Genomic DNA, 23,198 nt, shown 5'->3' on the forward strand with positions numbered 1-23,198 from the left:
TTCCATCAACTTGAACGTTCCAGTAATGGTTAGGCTGACAACTCCAGCTTATATTATCTAACTGGCACCTTGATGCTTTGTTTTAACCAGACACACCTACATCAGCTATAATCCAACCCTCGACTCGTCCAATGGGTCAATCGGGTATCACCCGAGATTCGGCTATGAGAATTAGTTTAGAAAAGTCAGTTTTCCTGTAATTTCTTAACCCAATTTTGGTGCTGAGAAGAGTTTTCCAGGAGATTTCTGCAAATTGGCCAAGTATTTCTGTACTTATGCATCTATGTTACTCCATTGAAAAAATAACGTCATTATTTAGAAAGCCATTCTTAACATGGGGAAGGGAGGATGTTTTGAAACTTTTCTGTACTTGACAATTTAACAAACTAAAATATCGTAAAAATTGAATTTAACTCTAAAATACTATTTTAAAAAAAATAGCACAGTAGCATAGATCCATAAGCACCAGTAGTTCATATCTTATGTCTTTCTCTACTCCCTCAATTCCAGCTCGTTCAAAGATCTGATCACTGGCCAAAAGTGATTGATTTGCTATAGCTTGCTTTAGTCTATGTTCATCAATAGCTATCTTTATTGATCAATGATCTCAGTGAAGTTTTTTTGATATCTCGAAAGTTATCACTTCCTCATTCAATAATCTATTTTCTCCTCATTCGTTAGATTATTTCTATGACCCATATTTTACTCTAATATACTCATATTATAGCAATTTTAAAAGGTTTTGCATTATTAACGTTTTTACTTGCATAATAACATCAGACTGTTCATTTTCATAAATTGCTGAATTGCAAATAAAAGTTAAGAGTTGTGTACAGGTCGATTGAGGATTCTTGCTAGGAAAATGATAGACAAATACAGTGACAAGGATGACCATAGACACCCTTCCCACACTTTTGAATGGCCTTGTGCTAATTTTTTTTCAGAATTTTTTATATTTTAAACCTTTTGGGGAAATAAATAAATTTTTCAAAGTGAACCTAGAAATCTTGGTAGCTCAGGGGTAATTACACATTCCCAAATTGTGGTTTCATCCTCAGATTAAATGTAAGGTCATAGACAGAACAAGTAGATAAAGGGGGAAGGGGTTTAGGATTTTATAATCAGAAAATAAAAACTGTGACTTAGACAAAATGTCTCACCCTTAAAAAAAAAAAAAGACAAACCAGAATAAGCTTATAAGGTTTCCTTTGTTAATGTTTCTACCATTTCATTTCACTAAAGTAATCCACCCCAAAAAATTTCGGTATTAGAAATTCCTAAGGGAAATTATTACTATTAAAGAACTAACTATCAATAGATGTATATCCTCATGAATAGATATCAAGTTTAGGTATTTTTGGTTATTTTTTTATGTTTTTTAACACTCGGGTCAATTGAAAAGTTTAAAGGTTAAAATATGGCTCAGTATTGGCATGTCTATTTGTGCTTATATCAATCAGCTTGTGGATTTATATTCCATCACAAGTTTGTTAAAACTAAAAATATATTTGTAGTATATATGACTGTGTTACTCTGATTAATTATTAGAAATAATTGATCCTGCATTTCCAATTAATATATTGTTACTTTCAGAAGTGGTAAATCAGTTTTCTAATTTATCTTTATGTAGGTAACATAACAGTATAGGTTTTGCATCTCATTTATTAATCTATTTGCACCATTAAATCCTTCTTAGATAAGAGAAAAATCCAGGTTGTACTCGACGGTTGTACATCTAAACAATATGATATAAATGTGGGAGTGCTCCAGGGGTCTATCCTTGGACCTCTACTGTTCCTCCCCGACAAAACTGCCTCTGAGATGGGTATATATGCTGATGACTCCACATTCTATAACAGGCACGATAGGAAAAACAAACGAGCACATACCTAAAGAAATGGCAGAAACGCTTGAGGATATGCTCCAATCTGTAGTTAAATGGGGACAAAAATGGATGGTCACATTCAATGCCGCCAAGACTAAACTAGTTTCATTCAATAATTACAAGAAACCTTCTCAACCACCTATAGCAATGGCCAACGACTCTTTATCTGAGAGTACATCTTTCAAACTCCTTGGCCTAACGTTCACAGAAAACATGAGTTGGAACAATTACATTGAAGGCATTACCAGGGCCGCTGCAAGGAAGGTGGGCTCTCTCTACCGTGCTAGAAAACTACTAACACCCGAAAGTATCCTGTACCGCTATAAGACCATCATTCGCCCATGTATGGAGTATTGCTGCCATATTTGGGCTGGTGTATCTGCTACTAGTCTCTCGCTCCTTGATAAGGTTCAAAAGAGAGTCGCAAATCTGATAGGCCCTGAACTGGCATCTAAGCTTCAGCCTCTGTCCCATCGACGAAACGTTGCATCCCTCTGCCTGTTCTACAAGTATTTTAATGGTGAATGCTCTGACGAACTGCAGACACTTGTGCCCCCACGACGTGAACACCTTTGACAAATCCGACAGGCTGCTAAATCCCACCCCCACACTGTAGAGATCCCTAGATGTAAAAGATCTTTCTATTCCAGTAGTTTCTTCCCCAGAACCGCTAGACTTTGGAATTCCATTCCAGGTCCCTGCTTCCCCAACTGTACTGACGTGCAGAAGTTCAAGTGCAACGTGAACTGACATCTTGCTGCCCAAATCCCTACATAGTACCCCAGTAGTTGTTGCCCCTGATAGTAGCCCCCTACACCAAAGTGGCAATGTGCCTTGTTTGGGGTGAAAATGTAAAAAAAAAATTTTTTTTTAAAATTAGTTATGAAGTTTTTCATAGTATGAACAATACATATGTGCACTATATACGAGAGTGATTCCAAAAGTAAATCCTCCTATTTTCTTACTCAAAAATGTTAAGAACTATGAAGACATTAAAACGCCACCTTTTGTGCTCAGGAATTTATTTTTCCAAATAGTCGCCACCATTTCATTTGCCAGCGATGAATGATGACTGTGCATGGGCTTTGACATATGTGAATTGTTCCAAAGGTAGTCTTCTATGTTTAACTCGAAAAGTTCAAGAGCTACGAAGACGGGAGAGTTACCATTACAATGAGCTACCCTTTGTGCTCAAGAATTTATTTTTCTACATAGTAACCGCCATTTTCAATGTACCTTTGTCAGAAATTCAATGACACATCTCTACTTCTGATGCACGCCCATGACAGGGGTTGCTTTATTAGAGTCTCACACTGTCAATATCTGCAACTGAAATATGAACTTTCTAATGCTGAATACATAAGTTCAGTCATGATAACAATGCAGTTTGTAATCCCCTCTGATCCATTTGGGAGGAATAGAAAATAGGAAAAATTACTTTTGGAATGCCCCTCGTATATTCAATTATACAATATTCATGTAATCGTGGAAGAAAGTAGGATTATATTCTGGGGTGAAATTTTTATGATGATTAAAGCTTGTGTCTGTATCAAAAAGTGTGCCTGTCTATAGCAGGATAAATGTGTGATTGCCCATAGGAGCATGAAAGTGTGAAAGGTTCAATTGTTGTTCAACAGAGAAAATAGAGAAAAGAAACTTGTGTTCTTTGAAGAAAGCCACCTTGATTGGTGAAATCATTAGGTGACCGTTGGTGACTGTGTCAGAACTAGATGTTTGAAGTGTGGTCCCATGGCCTCGAAATCCTAATGGCTAATTTGGGAATTTTGCCGTTTTGTTTGTGATCAGGAAAAAATCTCAGAGGTTCATCATAAAAAAAGACCCAACTTTGTATTTGAGTGCTAACAATTGTAGTTGTGTTAAATGTAAACATTTCTTATTTACTTATTTTTACCAGAAATGTTGAACTATTTTTACATTCACACTAGTCAGTTTGAGTCAGATCCTTCTGAAGTAAGACGTTTCTAGAGAATTAAATTCATAAGCAGTCAACTAGCTGTATGTATATTTTAAATGGGAAAGCAGAAGCTCTACAGCTCAATGTTTTGCCTAGCTGTTGCATGGGCTTTATCAAGAGTAGAAAAGCTAAAAGTAGCACAAAACAAGTTTGGTTTTGTGCCACTTTTAGTTTTTTTTTTCTCTCTCTTTATCTTATAACGACAGATTTATTTTGTCGTTTTATTGCCATATCTGGCAAGGAAAAAATAAAATCTTTAGTTTATTGCAATTTTATTTTGCGTGTGCGTGTGTGCGTGTGTGTGTGTGTGTGTGTGTGTGTGTGTGTGTGTGTGTTTTTGTTTTGTTTTAAGCTGAGAAGTGACACCGTTCTCTAACGCAACTCTTGCTATTCCAATATAACCAATCATCTGGTACTGACCAAGTTTAACGTTGCTTAACTTCATCGATCTAACAAGAACCAGTGTGTCAATATGACTAGACCATACATCCGTGTACAAACTATTTTAAAAGACTTTTTTTTATGTGGACATTGCAATGAGAACACCCGATGCTCTATAAAGCACAACAATTGTAGCGTATATTAATTTTTTACCCGTGATACTTGTTAGGAGACCATTTTTATTTTATTTCTGTACTTGTGAACAGGCTTAGAATCCTGCTTATAAACATATAGTGTTATGTGCTGCCAGGACTGTATTAATGTCGATTGACATAGTTTGGGTGAAATTATACCTCACAATGTCATCGTACACTCTAAGACATGTCGATAATGACATTAACCCATTCAAGTACGTGGATAGTCCCTCTTATCATTGCAGAAGTTTATGATACTGTGTCATAACATATCTGCTTTAAATCTCTCATGTACAGAGATTACTTGTTCTTTTGATTTGTCATAATCCTATGACTACGATATTGAGTCCTAAAGTTTGCTACCTTTGATTGTAATATAGGCACAATGTGATAATTTTTTTACTATATTAAATTGCACTTACATGATAGAATTTACGGATTGTTACGTTCTATCACTTTTAGAGCTCATGAATACAAAATGTTCATTTGTTGCTATATTAATGAGTGAATTCTAACGGTTGAACGTCAACAGAGTATCAATGTCAACATGCTCCCAAGATCTATTTTGAGCACGAGCGTCTTCCTGAATTTTTTTTTTTTGCCTACCATAAAGGACTACATTTTTCTATCTCGAATGAAAATAATGATACCATGTGCAATTTTTTTTTATTAAGTTAAATTTCACTTCGATAATAGAGAACCACACTGATATATTCGACTCAATCAATGCAAGTTGGTTAATTAATACTGTGTTTATCAACTTGCTAACTATGTAGGTGTTTGGTTTAATTCTGTTTCGTTGTCAGAAAGTTTTTTTATTTCGAAGAGTGTTCCTATGTTGGAGGTCACCAGTTATATCAGGTTCATTCTATTGATGCTTATATTTATTATCTTGTAGAAGAAAATCAACAGATAAAATTCACAAAGCAATGAAGAAACAAGGAAGTTTTGAAACAATAAAAAGCAATTGTATTAATTCACGAGAAGAATACCTGATACAGGATGGGTGAAATTAATTCCATGAACAGAACAGTTTTGTATAATTTTTATGTTCCTTTATGAAGATTCAAATCAAGATATAATGCTATTAAACGTTGTTTATAATGTTTATTCAAATTTTGATCAAATGAATTGCATATTTTTTTTCTAAAAAAATATCTAAAAAAAACAAAAGAGTTAAGCTTAACGGGGGCTTAAGAAAAAATAGAAAATTCAGCAATCTTGTTATGGATAAAACAATGAAAATCTGAAATATCTGAATTTTCAAATGGGAGGTTGTGCTAATATATGCTCCTTAAAAACTTATCTGAATACTTCAAATAAACCGAAATTGAGGGAATGTTTATTAATGATGTTTAATAGTTATTGTTTAAATTTCACAAAAAAATCGGAGATATATGAATTTTCACAGAACCATCCTCGTTTTATTCCTTTGTATAAGATAAATTAAACTAATTTGGATTATTTGGATACTGATCTCATCTTGTATATTATTTGTACAACGGTTTGGTCAATGTAACCTCCAACCATCTTTACGTGTATCTTGTCAAACTCGGGAATCTTTCTGTTGAACTCGGGAATCTGCATCACTTTATTTAATCTATGGGAGTAGTGTACTCTCATTCTATCAGCCATGACGAGACAAAATTCTTAAGAAATTCACAGTTTTGTTCCGTGGTGCAACAAATAAAGTAAAAATCTTTTTGAACGCTGTTAACTTAAATTTCCTCATTTCAGTTTACATTTTGGAATCGGCCGTGTTTTTGTTGAGATAAGTGTTTTCAATTTTAATCATACTTTTTATTTTTAGATTCAAATATTAATAACTCCATTTTATTTCAGTATTTGATTTATGTATTTCTGTTTTATTAAATGCTAGCTTTTTTTTCTCGTCCATAAATGTTTATTTATCTACCAAGTTGATTGCAAAAATAGATTACCTAATTGTACTCATTCTTAGTTCGTGAGAGGGGAATCTATCACCATACTTTCCCTTAAACACGTCTGTTGGACTTTTATTAAGTACAATACTTAATAGTTTTTTTTTTTTTCTTTTTTTAATGGAGAGTAGAAAACGCATTGTGGATGCGTTATCGGCAGCTCCTGTTACTCTCGCTTCTTCTTATTTGTCCCGCAGTCCTCATTTTTTAATGAGTGATTTTTCTGACAAAGGGAGAAGAAAAAGCTGTTTTCTAGGTTGGCAGTATTTTGCGCAAACAGTTGGCAGAGATGGCGGAAATTTTCTGTTTCTATGTCTATCCTTGTAGCCATGTCACTAGTAAGGGTGCTGGAGGTAAACGTTTTGTCTGGGCTGGCGTTATCCGCCTGATAGTCAGGGACCCGAACCTTGGATTAACCACCAAGGAGGCTGTCCTATCAGCAGGTGCAAAGTACTGGAGCTGCTGTATTGCCATTTAGTGAATGGATTCTGGACCATGCAGTAGCTTCTGGTGGGGCCTCTCGATGCCATACTAGTGGGCAATTGTTACGGCTTTACCTTATCATTAGCTACAAATAAAAAAAAAATTCTTCGTTTCTTTTTCTCTCTTAGTTTCCCCTCTCTGTCCTGCTCTAAGTAAATCTGACGACCTAGTCCACAAATTCCAAAAATTCATCATGACAAGTTTCAAGAAAAAATACACGATTAAACCCGGTTCTCTAACTTCCAACGTAGACACCTACTACCATGTCTCCTTCTCCAACATCAGGGGTCTACGTTCTAACCTTCCAGAGGTTGAAACTCAATTACAGGAGACTAAACCAGACCTTTTATTTTTAAGTGAAACTGGCATTGGACAGGCTATTTCCCTAGAAGAGTTTGCAATTAAAGGATACTCTAACTTAACTTCTAAATCTGACCCCCAAGATCGCCATGGGCATGGAATATGTGCCTATATTAGGGATAACTTTCCATGTGGTAGGGACATCTCCAGGGAAGATCCTAACTTACCTTATATGTGCTTCCGGGTTGCTTTAGCTCACACTACGGCATTTATATTTACTCTCTATCGCCCCCATAACAGCGGAGTTACTATCTTTCAAAGCATATCTAAGAAAATTGACCAAGTCTTATCTGCTTATCCTTCAGCTAACATTCACGTATGTGGTGACTTCAATGTTCACAACGTCGAATGGTTGACCCACTCTAACAAGACCGATGATGAGGGAAGGTTCTGTCATGATTTCTCCATTGCCTATGACCTCACTCAGATTGTTCAGGAACCCACTCGTGTGCCTGAAAATGATGGCCAGTATGCGAGCCTACTAGACCTTTTTCTCACAACTTGCCCTGAACTATGTTCAGTTTCTGTTCTGTCGCCTCTTGGCTCTTCCGACCACTCTGTTGTATCAGTTAAGATAAAAATGAAATGTAATAAGTCCCCAAACGTACCTCTCCATCGTACAGTATATCGATACACTAAGGCTGACTGGGATAGCTTCCGTACATTTATATCTGATCTACCTCTGCATTCCATGTTTAAAAAGGATGTGTCCTCTATAGTATTAGACCTGACGGAATGGTTAATTGTAGGTATTGACTGTTTCATACCCTCAAAAAAGTTTCAGCACAAACCTAACAGCCAGCCATGGTTCTCTCCAGAATGTGCTGCTGCCATTGCGCACAGAAATCACTTTTTCCACTGTTTCCAACGTAATAGATGTATGAATACTAAAGCCACTTTCAGGACTGCCAGCAACCATTGTAAGAAAGTAATAAAGAGTGCAAGAGAGTTGTATGCTCAATCTGTTAAGTCCAAAGTAGCTGAGCAGCGGCTTGGTCCCCACCAGTTTTGGCAAATAGCAAACAGAATCATGAATAGAAGCGACTATTATCAATGGACCTGAGGTAATCTCGTCAGCATCAGACAAAGCCAAACTCTTTGTCAAGAACTTTGCAGCTAATTCTACCCTTTGCGATCAAGGCTGCCAACCCCCAATATTTCCTCATGTATCAGAAAACACGCTATGTGATATACGTATATCTGTACATGATTTTGCCAAGCTAATCAAAAACCTTGATTCCAGTAAAGCAACCGGCCCTGACGGTATTCCAATTATAGTACTCAAAAAACTTCAACCTGAACTAGCGCCCATACGTACAAAACTGTTTAAACGTTGTCTTAAGGAGAATAGTTTCTCATCTCCCTGGAAAATTTCATCAGTATGCTCTGTATTTAAGAATTCAGGTGATCGCTCATCCCCCTCTCAGTACAGGCCAATAAGTCTCCTGTGCGTCATGAGTAAGTTGCTGGAATCTGTGTTAAATACAGAAGTAATCAACCATCTCAACAACAATAACCTTCTTAGTGACTCTCAATATGGTTTCTGTTCTGCTAGATCTACAGCAGATGTGCTTACAGTTATATATCATAGGATTAGCAAATCTCTCGACGGAGGCAACCTTTCTAGGGCAATTGCTCTTGACATATCTAAAGCCTTTGATAGGGTATGGCATAAAGGTTTACTTCATAAGATCTCTAGCTATGGTATTGCTGGAAATGTCTTCTCAATTATTAAATCATTTCTTTCTGATAGGTTCATAAGAGTAGTAGTTGAGGGGCAAAAATCAGAAGCTCACAGTATTAATGCCGGTGTCCCTCAGGGGTCCATCCTGGGCCCAACTCTTTTCCTGATCTACATTAATGATCTTCCAAATCACATCCTTACATCATTTGTAGACATCTATGCTGACGACACTACCATTTATGGTAGCACATCTAAGACAGTAAATGACCAAGTTCTCTCCAATTCTCTCTCCTCTGATCTTGAGCACGTAGTACAATGGGGTAAAGAATGGCTGGTTACTTTTAATGCATCTAAAACCAAGCTTCTCTCTTTACATCATCAACATTCTGATCCACATCTGACATCAATTGAAATGAATGGCTCTCGTCTTCAGGAGGCCTCAAGTTTTGACAAACTTCTTGGCTTGACCATTACTCCTGATCTTAAATGGAACATGTACATCAAATCTGTTGCTAAGGCCGCTGGAAAAATGGTGGGATCTTTCTATCGATCCGGTAGATATCTCACTGCTGATGCTATTCTCTATCTATATAAGAGCCAGGTATGTCCAAGGATGGAGTACTGTTGCCACATCTGGGCAGGAGCTGCTAGAAAGGACTTGGCCTGCCTTGATAGAGTTCAAAATAGACTTCGTAGCCTCGTAGGAGATGTCCTTTTCTCTTCCTTGCAACCTTTATCTCACAGAAGAGATGTTGCGAGTTTGTCTCTGATGTATCGTTATTTTCATGGAAAGTGTTCGAATGAGCTTCAATCTATGGTCCCCCCTCGCCAAACTTTCACAAGAAATACCTGTCTAGCTGTAAACACTATCAATAATTCCCCCCACTCTTTATCTGTGCCTAAACCTAAACGTAGATTCCATGAACAAAGCTTTTTTCTTAGAACTGCACGCCTGTGGAATTGTCTTCCGTTTTCCTGCTTTCCGGCTGACTACAATATGGTTGTGTTCAAGTCTAACATAAATAAGTTCTTGATGAGCCGTTCCATATAAGTTATCAACTTTACCAAATTTTCATTACTAATGATTACTATAAGGTCCAATTTCTACTGTACACTCTTTAACCCTTATCCTTGAGTGGCCTCTTGGCCTTGATAATGTGGTGATGCCTATGTAAAAAAAAAAAGTAAAATTCATTTGCAAATGACACTCTTCTAGATGTTGAAGGTTCAATCCTCAGTGCAGGCGATATAAAAACACAATTGTGAATTACTTAAAACTTCTGCCTGAGTTTGACAGAAAGATTCCTGAGTACAAGATACACCTGAAGACGGTTGAAGGTTACACCGGCCAAAATGTTGTGTGAATAACATTCAAGATGAGAATAATAGTGGAAATAATACAAATAATCCGACAATGCTCATCTCAAGAATTAAGAAACATAAATTAAACTAGATGTAGATGACATTTCCCACACTTGTTGTATAGCGGGGTATATATACAGGGTTACGCCAAAAAAACAGAGGACATTCAATTGTTTTCTGAGCATTTTACAGTCAACGGAGAAAAAAAGGCCAAAGACCCTAGTGTTTTGATGTGATGTTTTAAATATAATAAACTAGTTATGACCAAAGTTTTATTTCATTCGGACAAAACACTAAGAAACGGGGCCTAATTAGAGTTGGGGGCCCGTTTTGTTTTGGGGGGGGTCAGCCTATATATATAAGAAGAAGAATTATTGCTTCATACCTTTCTGTCTGGAGGTCCTTTGTCTTCCTGCTGCTGGGCGCTATGATGAATGGCCACTATACTGTCACAATAAGACGGTTGAGTCATACTTGACTTTTCTTCTTTGTAAAGCACATGGCAACGACTTTATATTTTATAAATATAAATTTATTTCAGATGTCTCAATGTTTCACACAGAGTCTGCTTACATGTATAAATTTCTTCCTGGCCTTTTTTAGAGTATATCCGCACACCTTGGTGACAAAACCCAAACTCTCTGCTCTAATCTTTTTGACCTGTCAGTTCCGGTAGCATAGCCGATTAAAAGACACATATCTTTAATGTGACATCCGGTCACCTATCTAAATGTGGCATTGACAGCGTCACTTATCAATTCATCATGTGCTGTCCTCCGTGTCCGAAGACGACTTCCTGTGAACCATCATTCTCCACTTGTCACGGTCGCGACTGATGGTCTGCCAGCTTCCAGTAGGGATCAACCTGTCCTTTAGATTTCGTTTGACGGTGTCACGAAACCTGAGCTTAGGTCTGCCTATGCCTCATACCCCATCCTCCAGTTGTGAAAACAGTATCTGTTTTGGTAGTCGGGAGTTCTCCATTCTGTTTACGTGCCCGGCCCATCTCAGGTTTTTCCGGATGAGCAGGTCATACATGCTTGGGAGGTTGGCTTGTGATAGGATCTCCCTGTTGCTGACAAAGTCATACCACTTGACATTTAAAATCTGCTAGAGGTGTCTCATCATATAGGTGTTGAGCTTGCGGGCTACCAGTTTGTACACTGACCAACTTTCTGCACCGTATAAGAGTGATGAGAGGACGATGGTGCGGTACACCAAGCATTTAGTTCTGAAAGTCAGGTCTTTATTTTGCCAGACCTTCTGTTTGAGTTTTCCATAGGATATGGAGGCATTAGCCATTCTTGTAGAAATCTCCTCGTCCATTTTGTTGTTGTTCATGACCATGGTCCCTAGGTATTTGAATTTGCTGACATTGTAAAGCTCCTGGTCTTGAATCTTAATTGGCTGGCTTGTTGCTGGTGATCTAGGGGATTGTTGGTACATCATTTCGGTTTTCTTGATGTTAATCTTCAATCCGAAGGCCTTGGCTGATCCTGCAAAGCGAGTTATTATGTCCTGAGCATCCTCATGACTATGCGCTACAAATGTGGTATCATCAGCAAACATGAGCTCCCATACGAGTATCTTTGTTGTTCTATTTGTGGATTTATATGCATTAACATTGAAAAGGTCTGCTTCCGGCCTAGATCGTATAAAAACACCCTTATCACAATTTCTAAAGGCAAGCTGAAGCACAACTGACAGGTAGAGTGAGAAGAGGGTAGGAGCGAGGACGCAGCCCTGTCTGACACTATTCTGCACGTCAAACGGGTCGGAGAGCTCGCCGTTCAGCTTAACTGTGGCTTATTAATCATTACTTTGTATTTCTAAATTCTTATGTTTTATAGATAAGTACAGCTAAATCTATAAACGTATCACTTAACTATTTACATAATTAACTTTCAGCTAAAATTAATTTACCAAAACAATATTTCTGTTCTTAGCCTAGCAAGGTTACTGGTGTTATCCATTTATCACTAGATAGATAGATAGATAGATAGATAGAAAGATAGATAGATAGATAGATAGATAATAGCTAATTAACATTTTTAACCCTGCTATTATCTAACACACTTACATAAAGCATTTGTGTTCCAAAATTCATAATGATTGGTTAATTAGTTTAGGAGTTAATGCTACACATAGAAATATATAAACATGTACGCATACTTAATATTTCTATGAATAGAGATAAGGATTAATAGTCCATTGATCGAAAGAGTGAAGCGTTATGAAGAATGTCATTTAGTGAATATAATTTGATGTGAGTTTAAATATAGTTACATTGAAAAAGTGAATAAATGAGACATAAGTTCTGATGTTAGCAAATGCAAGATGATTTGTATATTATTTGGTCTTGTTTGTTTAACAGAAGAACAAGATGTAAGAATTAATATACCTTTTTGTACACAATGTGTTAATGTCTAATTTGGTGTGTAGAATCTAAACAAGTCATAATCACTTGTGTAGCTTTTTGTTGACTGACTTCCTGTGATCTCGAGTCACGTGATCATATTTTCTTCTTTCTTTTTGTCTGTGTTTCTCTTTTTATGTTATATCCACTAATAGTCTCCAGGCCTCATACATAACTCTTTGCCGTCATTCTTTTAAACATGGCCGACAATATACAGCAACATATGATCGCAAACGTGGGATGGTCAGTGCGTAGATGAGTAGGTAAGTATAAAAGTAATATTGACATAATTGTCAATATATGATTCTTCTAAATATAATCCACTTTGGAATATAATGACCAAGACTAAACAAACTTTTACTATGCTTCTGAACTTTCTCATCTTGGATGTCATTCTTACAACGCTGTGATCGATGTAACCTCTGACCTTCTGTAGAACATCTTGTCAAACTCGGGAATCTTTCTGTAGAACCGCTGAATATGTAGGAATTTCAAACGAAACAATTTATTTAATCTATGGGGGTAACATGCTCTCATTTTGTCAATCATGACCGCATAGAAATTTTAAATAATTCTCAATTGTATTCTTAGTATCGCCTGCACTAAGGATTGAATTTTCAATCTCCAGAAGAATGTCATTCAGAATCAAATTTTACTTAGTACTTTATCCGTTATGTCATATGTCCTTTGTCTGAGTTCGACAGAAAGATTCCCAAATTCGACAAGATACACCAGAAGAATAGCACTCAAGATGAAGATAGTAGTCCGAATAATCCAAATAATACAATTTATGTCATTTATATATATATATATATATATATATATATATATATATATATATATATACAATTTATGTCATATATATATATATATATATATATATATATATATATAGGGGGAAAATTAATTCTTCAGCAGTGTTCACACTCGCTATTTATCTCCAGGTATATTACTTAAACTAACTTAAACTATTTATTTAAAGTCATAGTAATTTAATTTTTCATATATAAATTATTACTATCATTTCTGATGACCGAAAAAAAAAACGTTGTTGACCTTTTTATTATATATTAGAGGATTCCTTTCAAAATAAATTCCAGACATTAATTCTAGGGTTGTTGTCTGACTTGCTAGTTGCTCTCTAACTTCCCCTCTCTGCTTGAAATGGTTTCATCGAAGGTCTACCAAAAAGCACATGTTTTAACCACTAACTTTTGTGTAACGACAAAGAAGTACATATATTTTTATACAAATTTTGAAAAATACATAAATATTGGTATTTATTATAGGGTTGAAGATACTAAATAAAATTATTTCTGTTTAGGATTTTTTAGGTGACGATTGACAATTTGTATTATTTGTACTATTCGAATTACTGTTCTCATCTTGGATGTGATTTTCACAAATTTTCGGCCAATGTAATGCGTGACCTACTGGGTCTTGTCAGAACTCGGGAATCTATATAGAATTTGAAATAAAACTCTTGCAAAAATCTGTGGTGCAACGGATAAAAGTGATGATCAGTTTTCAATGACAGTTTTCTGGAAGTTGAAGATTTAATCCTCAGATGAGCGATACTAAAAATAGAGTCTGAATTACTTAAGACTTCTATCCGACCTTGGTCAATGAAATGAGAGGAAGCTACCCCCCACGGATTAAAAAACAAGTTCTGTTCGAAATTCCATACAGATTCTCGAGTTCAGGATAAGGATTCCAGAGTTCAACAAAACAAACAGGAAGAAGGTTGGAGGTTAGATGAACCGAAACATTGTGAGAATAACACTCAAGATGAGAACAGTAGTTCGAATAATCCAAATAATACAAGCACGTTTCTTGTGCAAATGCTTAGTAATACCCTAGTTTGATTCTTTCTAAACTAAAGAGGCACTTGATCAGAAACAGGTTTATTGTCAACTCGTTGGGATAGCTATTTCAAGATGGGGTCGTAATATTGAGAAATCCCTGGGAAAAGTGTCGCCTTAATACCTGGAACAAGACGAACCCAAAAATATTTCAGAACAATCAAAAACATACAGCATTGGTAAATGTGCATGAAAAAATTTAAAAAAGCTTACACGGCTGAAGTTCTGCTCTTAGACAGAATTGATTGCACAGCTTTGAATGCAGATGTTGCATTCTAGGTTATTTTGTAAAATGTAAAGTTTTTATTGATCAGTTTTAAAAGGATTGAAATTTGATCACATTTTGAGAATCAATATGATTTTGTAATATTCAATGGCCAACTACTTCAATCAAATTAAAAATACACTGCTATGGTGAAAAAAAAAACTGCAAAAAGGGAGCTTACACAAGTGTAGTTATTGGCTTGTATTCATTTTGTAGTGCAACGTTGTCTTGGAACCAACACGTTCTGGCCTCAGTCGCAAAGTGGACAAAGAATAGAAAAGAACTTCAAATCGTTTGCTTCTTTGTAACAACGACATTTATTTCCTCATTGTTATGATCTTGACATCACTTACGTGATTGTTCCTCTAATGAGATCTCAAAAGTTACTCGTTCCATGCTTCATGTCTCTTCCGTGATCGCTCTCTTTCTTTTTTATGATCTTTTTTTCTTTACCGGTGACGTCATTTCACATGCATTTGCTATATTATATTAGTAGAGGAACTGAACTAATCAAAAGTAAATGAAATTTTTAATCAACATAATTATCTCAAATTTAACTATGCCATAAATCAGTGGCAAAAAACATTTTCATGTGGATAGAGCTATACACTCATAAGAGATCTTATGACAATCTACATAGTTGATCATTCCTACAAAATTTCAAGTTCCTTATAGCTCTCTTCCTGAATTACACTAAAGATCTTCCAAATCACATCCTTACATCATATGTAGACATTTATGCTGATGACACTACCATCTACGGTAGCACATCTAAGACCGTAAACGACCAAGTTCTCTCCGATTCTCTCTCCTCTGATCTTAAGCACATGGTACAATGGGGAAGGGAGTAGCTGGTTACTTTTAATGCATCTAAAACCAAGCTTCTATCTTTACATCATCAACGCTCTGATCCCCATCTGGCATCAATTCAAATGAATAGCTTTCATCTTGGGGAGGCCTCATGTTTTGACAAGCTTCTGGGCTTGACCTTTACTCCTGATATAAAATGGAACACGTACATACAATCTGTTGCCAAATCCACTGGAAAAATGGTCGGATCCTTCTATCGATCCAGTAGATATCTCACTGCTGATGCAATTCTCCATCTATATAAGAGCCAAGTTCAAGGATGAAGTGCTGTTGCCACATCTGGGTAGGAGCTGATAGAAAGGACTTATCCTGCCTTGACAGAGTTCAAAATAGACTTCGTAGCCTCATAGGAGATAACCTTTTTTCCCCTGCAACCTCTTTCTCACAGAAGAGATGTTGCGAGTTTGTTTTTGCTTTATCGTTATTTTCATGGCAAGTACTCGACTGAGCTTCAATTTATGCCCCCCCTCGCCAAACTTTCACAAGAAGCACTCGTCTAGCTGAAAACACTATCAATAATTCCCCCCACTCTTTTATCTGTGCCTAAACCTAAACGTAGATTCCATGAATAAAGCTTATTTCTTAGAACTGCACGCCTGTGGAAGTCTCTTCCGATTGCCTGCTTTCCAGCTGACTACAATATGGTTGTCTTCAAGTCCAACGTAAACAAGTTCTTGATGAGCCGTTCCACTTATGTTAACAATTTAACCGAATTTCCATTACAAACGATTACTATATTGTCCAATTGACTACTGTACACTCTTTAACCCTTATCCTTGAGTGGCCCCTGGGCCTTGATAAGTGGTGATTCCTATGTAAAAAAAAAAAAAAATTAAAAAAAAGCTTAACAGTAGTTAAAAGGCATACAATTAGACAACAAATGTTGAACGTGTAAACTAGTATTAGTATATACATAGCATTTGAGACATGTGTATGAAACAGTTTTCACAATATTTTAAATATGTCTACTTATAAAAGTTTGAGCAAAAATGATAATTACATGATAAGGAAAATATTTTTTAATTAAAGCATCGTAATGACTGATTGATGATGGAATTACACCTGATCATCAAACTCTTTATGATTGAATGAGTAATTCAAGTTTTTACATTTATGATATTTTTCTTAACATATTTTAAACATAATTTATATATAAATTTCTGATGTAAATTTTAAATACAAATAAATGCTATCTTGTATATAACAAAGTAATTTCGATTTTTCCCTGCATCTACAGTTTCATTAGAAAAATAACCAAATGCTTTTTTTTTATATTATTCAATTTTCACCGCAAACAAGGCACAGTGCCACTTTGAAGTAGGGGCTATTATCGGGGAAATAAGTTGTAGGGATATTATGAAGGAAGATGAGTAGCAAGATGTCTGTCCACATTACACTTGAACTTCTGCATGTCAGTACAATTGGGAAAGCAGAATCCTGGAAGAGAGGTCCAAAGTCTAGCAGTTCAGGGGAAGAAACTATTGGAGTAGAAGGCTTTCTTACACCTAGGGATTTTTACTATTTAGGGGTGGGATTTAGCTGCTTGTCAGGTTTGTTGGGGGGTATTTACATCCAGGGGGTACAAGTACTTATAATTCCTCAGAGCATTCACCATTAAAGTACTTGTAGAACAAACAGAGGGTTGCACTATTTCGTCGATGGTACAGACTGAAGCCTAGATGACAGTTCAGCACTTATCAGGTTGTGACTCTCTTTTGAACCCTGTCAAGGAGTGAGAGACAAGTAGCAGATGTACCAGTCCAAATGTAACCACAGTACTCCATATATGGGCGAATGGTGACCTTATAGAGGTACAGGTACAAAAAAATTACTACTTTTAAAGGTTTTCAATGATGCTAAATAAGAAAATCTTATTTACAATTTGGAGAGGCAAGTAGTTTTCGAGATATCAAGACCTGTGCTATGCACTATAATTCACTGGCGGCCATGAATAAACACCCCCAACCTCCCCATATAAAGAATGGCTTTTGGAATAAAAACCGACAATCTCCCGATGTTAAGAACGGCTTTAGGAATAAACACCCTCAATCTTCCCATGTTAAGAATGGCTTTCAGAATAAACACTCCTAACCTCCCCATGTAAAAAACGGCTTTTGTAATAAATACCCCCATCCTCCCCATGTTAAGAACCGCTTTCAGAATAAACAGCCCCAACCTACCCATGTTAAAAATTGTGAAGGTGGACCTAATGTAAACATTTACCTTTTTTTTAATAAATTGTTAGTTGAAAGCACAGAATAGTTACAAAACACCATCCCCTCCCTATTGTAAGAAAAGCTGAAAAAATAACGGTTTTCTTAGTAGAAACTTTTCTCTATTGGAATCGGGAATTTAGTATGGAATCGGTCATTGTATCGTAATCGGGGAAAAAAATATTGGAATCGTCCCATCACTAGTATATATAACTGTATATTTATATAATTATATTGGAGTACCAATTCCTAGTTTGAGAATTTTTTAGATAAGGATTAAAATTTTGTATTGTTTGGAACATTAAAATTACTGTTCTTATCTTGGATGTTATTCTCAAAATATTTTGACCAATATAATATTTTGTCAAACTCGGGAATTTGTACAAAATTTTGAACAACAACTTTTATTTAATCTACAAATTTAGCTTGCTCTCATTTTGTCAGCCATGACCGGGTAGAAGTTTTAAGTAATTTGTCCTTATATTCGTCTATACTGAGGACTGAATCTTTAAGTCCCAGAAGATTTTCATTCAGAACTGATTACCATTTTGTATTTGTATCGGTTGTGCAACGGGTCTCTGGACAAGGCACACCTGAAGAATGACATCGGAGACTAGAAGAGTAGTTCGAATAATCCTAATCATACAAAGTAACCATGTTATTTATTTTTTTTTTACCCTCTCAAAATGCCGCCCCCTGGCACAGTGGCACATGCTGCACGGGGCGCCCGCCCTTCTCTGCCCCCTTGTACGCCACTGCCTTCCTCTCATTTTCGATAATATTCTTTTCAAAACTACTCAAACCACCTTTTACGACCCATTTTATTGACGAAACAAACTGCCTTGTTAATAATTTGACACATCTCAAATACCGTGGATTCAGCAATTACGATGGCAAGTTGTTTACATTGCTTGGAACATTACGAACATTTCACAGTACGCGCAGCTATGCATTGCCAACGTTTCCGAAGCTTTTGATACAAAACTAGCGGTAAGTTTCTGAAAGTGGTAAAAAAATGTTATGTTGTTAATAATTTGACATGCAGTATATATAAATACATATATATATATATATATATATATATGTATATGTATGTGTGTGTGTGTGTGTGTAAATGTATATATATATATATTGTATATATATATATATATTGTATATATGTATATATATATATATATATATATATGTGTGTGTGTGTTATGGGGTTAAATGGTAATAAACGAAGGAACACAGGATTTTTAGGAACATGTATTCACATAAATTACAGGCAAAGTGAGTTTAGGGAAAGTTTAATGATAATAAAAACCTTGTAAAAGCTGGAGAGATGAGTTATATGTACAAATTTATACCTCTTACCGCTTTACTTATGAAAGCAACAGTCGCGACAGATGGTCTCTCTTTTAAAGGCATAGATTCAAATCTTTTCTAAAAAAAGTAGTAAAAAAAAAAAAAAAATCGTGCAAACCTTTTACCACTGGCAACGCCCGCTTCAGAGAGTGAAAGAAGAAAGAAGAAGAAGAGAATGGCCACTGCGTCTATTTATAGACTAGAGATCATGGGAAGAGTATGCAAATAACTTTGGACGGTTTTGTCCTATAAAAAGCCTGTATTTGGGAGAGAGGGTGTCTTTTTTGTTTGGCAGAAGCAATTGCTATCAGAAGTGCATTGGACTGCAGGATTGAAGAGTGAAGATTGAGTTGTGGGGTCATTGTATTTAACTTCAAGCTATTCCGGCTAAGAACAGATCATGGAATCTGTGATGTTGAGATTGGGAAAAGATGTGATACCACCTTTTAGTGGAGAAGGTGATGTAGTCGGATAGATAAAGAAAGTAAAACTGGTGGCTAAGCTTCAACATGTGCCAGACCTTGCCAGTTTTATTCCACTTTTTTTGCAGGGAGATGCACTCGCTCTCTATCTTGAGATGAATAATGCAGAACAAGAAGATGCAGAACTGATAGAGATGAGACTCGTGACCGCCTTCACTGAGGGGCCTTTTGAGGCATATGAAAAACTGCAACAATTCAAGTGGACAGGAGAATCGGTGGATGTTTATGCTAATAAAATCAAAAGATTGGCTGGACTGGCGGGATATCTGGGAAGAGGGCTGGAACATACAGACAAACTGGCATTCATAACTGGATTCCCAGACGATGTATCTGTGGCATTACAGCAGCTACCGAACATAGAGAGAATGGATGTCAGCAAACTGATACCGACTGCACGGCTTTTAGTCAGCAAAAGGGTCGTAGAAACTCGGACATTGGCCGCAAGTGCGCAAACTAATGAGACTAATAAGGGAAAGAAAGAATCAAGCCTTCAGTGCTTTAGATGTCAAGGACCGCACCTAAAAAAAGATTGCACAGAGATCCCTAGGGCCAGGGCAACATGCTACAATTGTGGAAAATTTGGCCACATTGCGAGATATTGTCCTCAGATTCAGGGAAACGGGCAAGGGGGAGCTTCTGTGCCGCAAGCTACCCTAGCAATGAAATGAAGGCGCGATACTGGCCTCTTCCTATAATAGAAGTAGAGGTGAATGATTCTGTAATGACTGCACTTGTCGATACTGGGTGCACCACTACTTTAATCAATTCCAAACTTTTGAAGGGATATGGAAGGAGCGGTATAGTGAAAGCAGTTGATGGGAGGAATATAGAATGTAAAGGAGCCAGAAAAGTAGAGATAAAAGTCTGTGGAATGCACGTAAAGGTGAGGGCAATCTTGCTGAATCACATCGTTGATGGGATCGACGTCATAATTGGAATGGACGTGATTAATGAGCTGGGAGGTGTAACTATAAAGAAAGCCAAAGTGAAGTTTGGAGATATACAATGTGCCGTGGCAGCCCATCAGCTGAATGTTTGCAAAATCGAGGATAAAGACTTTGAAGCAAACTTCGATGGAGATAAATGGACAGCAAGATAGACATGGAAGGGAGAGCCTCCAGTATTGCAGAACAAAGTCCAATATTATAAAAACTCTTTGGAAGGCGATAAGAAATTAGAATTCGAGAAAGAGGTGGAAAGATGGATATCGGATGGTATTCTGTTACCATGGAAAGGAGAAAGAAAAGGTGTGTTGCCATTGATGGCAGTATTTCAGGCCACAAAAGGGAAAGTTAGGCCAGTGTTCGACTTTCGTGAGTTGAACCGTTTTGTGGCGTGTCATACAGGGAGCGACATAATAGATGTATGTGATGAAAAGATAAGAAAGTGGAGACAGTTGGTAGGAGGGACCGCAATAGTGGACCTTAAGTCTGCCTACCTGCAACTACATGTGGCAAAGGAACTATGGCAGTACCAGCTGGTCTGTTATAAAGGAAAAACCTATTGCCTAACACGATTAGGATTCGGACTTAATGTCGCACCAAAGATTATGGCAGCCATTTTAAAAACAGTATTAAAGAAAGGAAGTAGGACGAAAGAGGCCACTGATTCATACATTGATGATATAATGGTAGACGTAACGAAAATATTGACACAGGAAGTTGTGGAACATTTGAAGGGGTTTGGGTTAGCAGCAAAATCTCCGGAATCCCTGGACGGAGGAGCAGCACTGGGCCTTAAGCTTATGAAAAATAAGATGGGTGCACTAATGTTCAGGAGAGGCAACGAGATCCCAGAGATGGGAGGAGAAATTAGTAGGCGGGAGCTATTTTCGATCTGTGGTAAATTATTGGGGCACTATCCAATTGCTGGATGGCTGCGATTAGCATGCAGTTATGTGAAAAGAAGAGCAAATGGAATGGATTGGGAAGAAAAAGTTGATTGCAAAACCATGAAAGTGATGCAGGAGGTTCTAGCTGAGGTGAAAAAAGAAGACCTTGTTAATGGCGCTTGGCACATACCTGAAGTGAGCACAGGAGTTGTGTGGTGTGATGCAAGCAATGTTGCAACTGGCGTGGTTGTCGAGATTGGCGGTGTGGTGGCGGAAGATGCAACTTGGCTGAGGAAAAGTGATGACTTTAATCACATTAACATGGCTGAATTAGATGCTGTTCTAAAGGGTGTCAATTTAGCTATCAAATGGAGACTGACAAATATTGAAATAAGAACTGATTCAGCTACTGTACTCAGTTGGGTGAACTCTACTGTGGAGGAGAGTGGCAGAATACGAACAAAGGGTGCCGGAGAAGTGATAATAAAGCGGAGATTAGGGATGCTTAGAGAGTTGATGTCTGAATTGAAACTGCAAATAAAAGCAGTGTTTGTGCCTTCTGAAAGAAACAAGGCAGATGCGCTAACACGGATAAAAAAACAGTGGTTAATTGAGAAAGAGGAGGCGCCGATATGCTGTCTTGGAATTGGAGAAATTAAAGAGTTGCATGATATGCATCACATGGGAGTGGAGAGAACATTATATTTGGTGAGGCAAGTGGATCCGAATGTAAAACGGGAAGAAATTCAGATGATAGTAAAGAACTGTGTTCGGTGTCAATCGATCGATCCTGCCCCAAATATACATAATCCTGGGGAAATTGGAGTTTTAACGAACTGGACGAGACTAGCTATTGACATAGCACACTACCGAGGGGGAGCCTACTTATCAATCATTGATTGTGGGCCAAGTAGACTGGCGATATGGAAGGAACTGCGAGTGGAAGCCGCATCTGCAGTTGCAACTGAATTAGAAAAGGTGATGCTTGAACGAGGTCTAGTAAGGGAGGTGATAATGGACAACGGCACTGTTTTTCGCTCAGAAATCTTTCAGACGATGCTAAAAAAATGGAAGATTAAAAGTTATTACAGGGCAGCCTACAGACCTGGAGGAAATGGCATTGTGGAGCGACATCATCGGACCGTGAAAGCAATAGCTGAGAGAGGAAGAATATCGCCTGAAGAGGCCACAGTTTGGTACAACATGTCCCCTAAGGTCGGGCAAAGAGATGACACAGTACCACATAGAGCAATCTTTAATTACGAATGGAGGCATCCTAGAGACATGTCACCGGAAATTAATGATCAAGGACCAGCCAAAATCCAAATAGGAGAAGAAGTTTGGGTGAAACCGCCTAATGCCCGATGCACAACGCAGTGGGGAAGAGGAGTGATAACAGGAGTGCAATCCCCAAACAACTTAAGTGTCAATGGAATTCCACGACATGTTTTAGATTTAAGGCGTGTGGTCCATTTAGGTGATGAGGATGGTGGTACTGAGCCAGGGAGTGATGAAGATGAACCGGTGCCGATGCAGAGACCGCAAAGAGAACGCAATGCGCCGATCTGGACACGGGATTATGAGATGTGAATGATCTTTAATGATCATGGGGGCGTGTAGTAAAAAAAAAAAAAAAAAATCGTGCAAA

The sequence above is a fragment of the Euprymna scolopes genome, chromosome 13 (genome assembly GCF_053919585.1).
Source record: "Euprymna scolopes isolate OS-2025 chromosome 13, ASM5391958v1, whole genome shotgun sequence".
In the NCBI taxonomy this organism is placed as follows: Eukaryota; Metazoa; Mollusca; class Cephalopoda; order Sepiida; family Sepiolidae; genus Euprymna; species Euprymna scolopes.